The sequence below is a fragment of the Lathyrus oleraceus genome, chromosome 4 (genome assembly GCF_024323335.1).
Source record: "Lathyrus oleraceus cultivar Zhongwan6 chromosome 4, CAAS_Psat_ZW6_1.0, whole genome shotgun sequence".
Taxonomy (NCBI): Eukaryota; Viridiplantae; Streptophyta; class Magnoliopsida; order Fabales; family Fabaceae; genus Lathyrus; species Lathyrus oleraceus.
The window spans coordinates 36,424,578-36,431,586 of record NC_066582.1 but is presented as its reverse complement, the minus strand read 5'-3'; positions in this window follow the sequence as shown (position 1 = coordinate 36,431,586).

Sequence of the window (7,009 nt, the reverse complement as noted above, 5' to 3'; positions counted from 1 at the left end):
GTAATTTACATGAAAAAGGGTTACATTGAATACAAATGATCCTTAATCCTTCTACCAACTCTTGATATCCACTGTACTCTTGACCACTGCTGGAGATGAACTGTTGTCAACCCTTATGCTCAAACAAGTCTTCAAAACACTGAAGATCAGCAGAATGCAGTTACTTGCCATAACCCCTGATTTTTGCATAAGTTGCCCCAAGGTGGGGTACTCAACTTATCGGGAATTTCTTTCTGTTTTATGTCTCTAATTTTTGCCGGGATCGCCCTTTCGGGTTTTCAATCCACCGAGACGCTCATTTTTGCCTAAGTCACCCTTTCGGGTTTTTAACTTAAAGAGCTATTATTTTCTTTTTAGGCGAAGTATTTCTTGACTGCATCTGCATTCACAAGACGAGTGAACTCTTCACCATCCATAGTTGTAAGAATCAAAGCACTGCCTGAAAAGGCTCTTTTAACAACATATGGGCCTTCATAATTGGAAGTCCATTTTCCTTTGGAATCTGGCTTGAACAACAAGATCTTCTTGGGCAAAAGGTCACATTCTCTGAACACTCGAGGTCTGACCTTCTTATCAAAAGCTTTTTTCATCCTTTACTGATATAACTGACCATGACACATGGCAGTCAATATCTTCTCTTCAATTAAATCCAACTGGTCAAACCTGGTCTGACACCATTCAGCTTCAGTCAACTTGGCTTCCATGAGCACACGCAATGAAGGAATCTCAACCTCTACGGGGAGTACTGCTTCCATGCCATATATAAGAGAGAAAGGGGATGTGCTGTTGAAGTGCGGACGGATGTACGATACCCATGCAAAGCAAATGGGAGCATCTCATGCCAATCCTTATACGTGACAACTATCTTCTGGATAATCTTCTTGATGTTCTTATTCGCAACTTCAACAACCCCATTCATCTTGGGTCTGCAGGGAGAAGAATTATGATGTGCGATCTTGAAGTCTTTGCAAAGAGCTTCCACCATATTGTTATTCAAGTTCAATCCATTATCAGTAATGATCTTACTTGGTACACCATAATAGCATATGATCTGATTCTTGATAAACCTTACAACAACTTGCTTGGTTACATTTGCATACGATGCCGCTTCGACCCATTTTGTGAAGTAGTCAATTGCCACCAAAATGAAACAATGTCCATTCGAAGCTTTGGGCTCAATCATCCCAATCATATCAATTCCCCATATGGAGAAGGGCCATGGGAAAGAGATAACATTTAAAAGTGTCGGAGGAACATGGATCTTATCAGCATAAATTTGACACTTGTGGCACTTCTTCACAAATTTGCAACAGTCAGATTCCATTGTCAGCCAATAGTAACCTGCTCGCAACATCTTATTTGTCATTGCATGTCCATTGGAATGAGCACTAAAGGAACCTTCGTGTACTTCGGTCATCAACAAGTCTGCTTCGTGTCTATCCACGCATCTGAGCAAAACCATGCAGAAGTTTCTCTTGTATAGTATATCCCCATTCAAGTAGGAATAACCGGCTAATCTTCTCAAAGTCTTCTTATCTTTCAAAGATGCCCCAGGAAGGTAAATCTGACTTTGGAGGAAACATTTGATGTCGTAATACCACGGCTTCTCGTCTTTGATCTCTTCAACAGCAAACACATGAGATGGCCTATCAAGACGCATCATAGAAAAATTGGGAACTTCATTCCAATACTTCACTACAATCATCGATGCCAACGTTGCAAGAGCATCTGCCATCCAATTTTCATCTCGAGGGATATCATGAAATTCAACCTTTGTAAAGAAAGTTGAAATCCTCCTCGCATAATCTCTATATGGTATTAAACCGGGTTGATTTATCTCCCATTCTCCTTTGATTTCATTCACAACTAAAGCAGAATCACCGAAGACATCCAAATACTTGATTCTGAGATTCATGGCCTCTTCAAACCCCATAATGCAAGCTTCGTATTCTTCCATGTTATTTGTACACTTGAAAGTCAATCTAGTTGTAAATGGTAAATGCGTGCCTTGAGGAGTAATAATCACCGCCCCAATGCCATTTCCATATTGATTAATAGCTCCATCAAATACCATGCCCCAACGGGAACCAGGTTTTGGCCCTTCTTCAAGCAATGGTTCATCACAATCTTTCATTTTCAAGTACAAAATCTCTTCATCTGGAAAATCATACTACACTGACTGATAATCTTCAATCGGTTAGTGAGCCAAATGGTCAGCCAAGATACTACCTTTGATCGCTTTCTGAGATCAGTATTTGATATCATACTATGACAACAACATCTTCCAACACACAATTCTCCCAGTTAAAGCAGGCTTTTCAAATCTATATTGATCGGATCCATTTTGGATATCAACCAAGTGGTATGATTTAACATATATTGGCGTAGACGCTTAGCAGCCCAAGCCAATGCGCAACAAGTCTTCTCAAGCATTGAATACCAAATCTCACAGTCGGTGAACTTTTTACTGAGGTAGTAAATTGCAAATTCTTTCTTTCCAGTCTCATCTTGCTGACCAAGGACGAAACCCATACTATCATCAAACACAATCAAGTACATGATCAATAGTCTTCCTTTAACAGGTGGAGACAAAATTGGAGGTTCAAGCAAATATTCTTTAATACTGTCAAAAGCTTTCTGGGAATCTTCGGTCCAATCACAAGACTGATCTTTCCGAAGAAGCTTGAATATAGGTGCACATGTGGCAGTCATGTGGGAAATGAATCTGGAAATATAATTCAAGCGGCCGAGAAAACCTCTGACTAGTTTCTCTGTTTTGGGCGCAGGCATCTCTTGGATTGCTTTGACCTTGGCAGGATCAACTTCAATACCCTTCTCGCTGACAATAAAGCCCAACAACTTACCAGACCGAACACCAAAAGTACACTTATTGGGATTCAAAAGGAGTTTATACTTCCTCAAACGTTGGAATAACTTCCACAAATTCTCAACATGTTCCTCTTCATCAATTGATTTAGCAATCATGTCATCGACACATACCTCAATCTCTTTATGCATCATATCATGAAAAAGAGTAGTCATTGCTCTCTGGTAAGTTGCACCAGCATTCTTTAAACCGAAAGGCATCACTCTATAACAGAATGTTCCCTAGGGTGTAATGAATGTGGTCTTCTCCATATCTTCGGGTGCCATCTTGATCTGATTATATCCGGAAAATTCATCCATAAACGAAAAGACTTTGAATTTATCAGTATTGTCTATCAACATATCAATATGTGGCAGAGGGAAATCATCTTTCAGACTGGCTTTATTCAAATCTCTATAGTCAACACACATGTAGACATTTCCATCTTTCTTCAGCACTTGCACAGTATTGTCCACCCATTGCGGATATTCAGCAGTTACAAGGAAACCGGCATCAATATGCTTTTGCACTTCCTTTTTGATCTTCACAGTCATATCAGGATGCGTTCTTCTCAACTTCTGCTTGACTGGCGGGAATTTTGGCTTCAACGGCAATCTATGCTCCACAATCTCGGAATCCAACCCAAGCATGTCTTGATAGGACCAAGCAAACACATTTGAATACTCTCGAAGAAGATCAATCAACCCCTTCTTAGCATCTGGACACAGTCGAGATCCAATCTTGACTTCCTTTACATCATCTTTGGAACCCAAGTTGACTAACTCAATTTTCTCTTCAAATGGCTGAATAATCTTTTCATCTTGCTTAAGAAGACGAGATAATTCCTCACTCACTTCTACATCACTTTCCTCTTCGGCCTCAAACACAGGGAATTCAAAATTTGGAGAAGGAGAAGGATCATTGTATTCAATGGGGTTAGGAACCAACCTCATTATGATTTGATATTTTGATTTTAGAGAAGTGAATTTGTGACCAAATATTATGCAGACGGACAATTATATTGTTTATTTATGTTTTTTGAGATTACCATTTTCAGAATAAAGCAAAAAGCAAAAACAAAACATCAAAGATGTGGATGAATAGAATTAATTTCATTGATGATCAATTTAAAATTCCTAAACAATGTTCGCTTCTCCCTTAGGAATAGGAGAAGAATTTTAAAATATAAAAGCAATTACTTAGATCGATGCAAAATAACAGGAATATCAACAACAGTCCAATTGTTGCATGTCCTTCCATGCATTACAAAGTTGGCGCAGTCTTCCTCTTCGCTATCCTCTAGCACATCAGCTAAGTGTTGTTCATTTCCATGAATGAACCCTCCGCCATGGAACCAAAGTTGCATATCTTCAGATCTAACAGCTGATGAGCCTTTCTGGAACCCCAATCCAGTTCTTCCTTTGTTGTCGGAGACCTCTACCATGCGCCCCCATTGATCAACAGTACCTTCTTCAACAATCTTCTGAGCATATTTCAGCGAGGACATAGGTGCCCCAACTCTCTTCTCAGCAGCAATAGATAAGGCTTGGAACGGAGTTCTAACCTCATCCTCAGCTTCAACATATGAGAAAGATGACTAAGGGCTAACCAACAACACTTTCTCTCCTCCAACAATCACAAGCTTGCCATTCTTGACAAATTTCAATTTCTGGTGCAGAGTGGAGGTAACAGCCCCTGCCTCATGAATCCATGGCCTTCCCAATAAATAGTTGTAGGCCGGGTGGATATCCATTACTTGAAAAGTAATCTAAAAATCACTCGGACCTATCTTAACTGGAAGGTCCACTTCACCAATAACCGTCTTGCGCGAGCCATCAAAGGCTCTAGCAATTACACCGCTATACCTCATGGGCGCTCCTTGGTAAGATAGCTTCGACAAAGTTGACTTCGGAAGCACATTGAGTGACAAACTGGTGTCAACTATCACATTTGACAAAGCATCTTCCTTACAGTTCATTGAAATATGCAAAGCCAGGTTATGATTTCTTCCCTCCTCGGGGAGTTCTTCGTCACAAAAGCTCAAATTATTGCATGAAGTGATGTTAGCCACGATGTGATCAAACTGATCCACAGTAACATCTTGCTCTACATATGCTTGTTCAAGAACTCTCTGTAGTGCTTCTCTGTGCACTTCAGAATTCAAAAGCAGAGACAACACAAAGATTTTTGAGGGAGTCTGGAGCAGCTGCTCAACCACATTAAATTCGCTCCTTTTTATCAATCAGAGTACCTCATCATCATCATTGACTTTCAAATTGCTGGATTCACTAGACTTATCCTTTGAACAGCCAACCGGATCTACATTAGGCACCTCCACCTTCTTACCAACAATCGTTTCTTCTAGGGCCACTGGCCCAAACACTCGACCATTGCGGGTCACCTTCGTTACATCGACAATGCTTACTACTGAACTAGTCATAGGTAACGGGACCTATTGACCATTCTTTATCATTGTAGCATTGTACTGGTACGGTACAACCTTATCAGATGAATACGGGACTGGGCTCGCTAACCGTATTACCAACGGCGATACTGATCTTTGACTAGCATTCTTATTATTGCTGCTATCATAATGGATTACCAACCATTCTTGTTTCTTGAAAATGGGCACTATGACATTGACATCGTCATCTACATGAAGGGATTGAACAATCTGGATCATGCCTTCATCCATCAGACGCTAGATGTCCCTTTTCACCACATCACACCCTCTTGGGTTCACACTACAAATAACACAACCATCATGGTCATGTTCACAGTTACTCACCAAACAGATATCCTTATGCATCTGCACCAAGGATCTTCATATAAACCAGACATAAAAAACATTGAATTCTCCAGGAAAACCGTCCATCATATTCACTGAAGAGTTCCCATGAGCGGGCAAAGGGTTTGCTTTCACATTCGGCGCGCGGTCCTCAAAGGACACCATACAACTCTTCATAAGCTTTTGAACCTCATATTTCAATGGATATCAATTTTCAATATCGTGCCCGGGTGCTCCTTGATGAAAAGCACAACGAAGCTCAAGTTTATACCACTAGGGAAGTGGTTCTGGGATCTGCGGTGGGTTCCTCGGTTGAATCAAGTTCTTGAGAACTAGCGAGGGATACAACTCTGCATACGACATAGGAATAGGGTCAAAAGAGACCTTCTTCCTCTCAAAGTTCTGTTGATGATGATTGTTATTGGTATTGTGGTTGTTGTAGGTGTTCGTTCTTTGTTGCGGTTATTGTTGTTGTTGTTGAATTGGTGTTGCTGGTTGATTAGAAAATACCGAAATTACTGATGACACTTGATGATGATGATGTTGACGGGGTGGTGGATTTCTTCTGATCTGAGGCCTCCTCTACCTCCCACTAATTACTACATTGGTTTCACTATCCTTCTTCTTACCGAAGTTACTACCATATCTCTTGCTCGTTGATGCCTCATCTCTTGACAAACGTCCTTCACTGACTCCTTCCTCAAGTCTCATCCCCGTGTTTACCATTTCGGTAAAATCACTGGGGGCACTAGCGATCATGCATTCATAATAAAATGAACTCATGGTTTTCAAGAAGATCTTCGTCATTTCTTTCTCCTCCAAAGGAGGAGTGATCTGGGCAACCAACTCCCTCCATCTTTGCACATATTCTTTGTATGTCTCATTGTCCTTCTGAGACATAGACCTTAACTGGTCACTATCCGGCGCGATGTCCACATTATATTTATATTTCTTCACAAAAGCCTCTCCCAAGTTGTTGAAAGTGTGAATGCTTGCACTATCCAACCCCATATATCAATGGAGTGCAGCACCAGTCAGGCTATCTTGGAAGTAGTGAATAAGCAATTGGTCATTGTCTGTCTGAGTTGACATCTTGCGGGCATACATCACAAGATGACTGAGCGGACAAGAGTTCCCCTTATATTTTTCAAAGTCAGACACTTTGAACTTCACCGGGATTTTGACATTGGGCACCAAACACAACTCGACAGCACTCTTCCCAAACAAATCTTTACCTCTCAACGTCTTCAATTCCTTGTGCAGCTCAAGAAACTGATCTTTTATTTCATCCATCTTCTCATAAACATCCGGACCCTCAGACGGCTCGGAATGATAGATGGTATCCTTTACGCGAA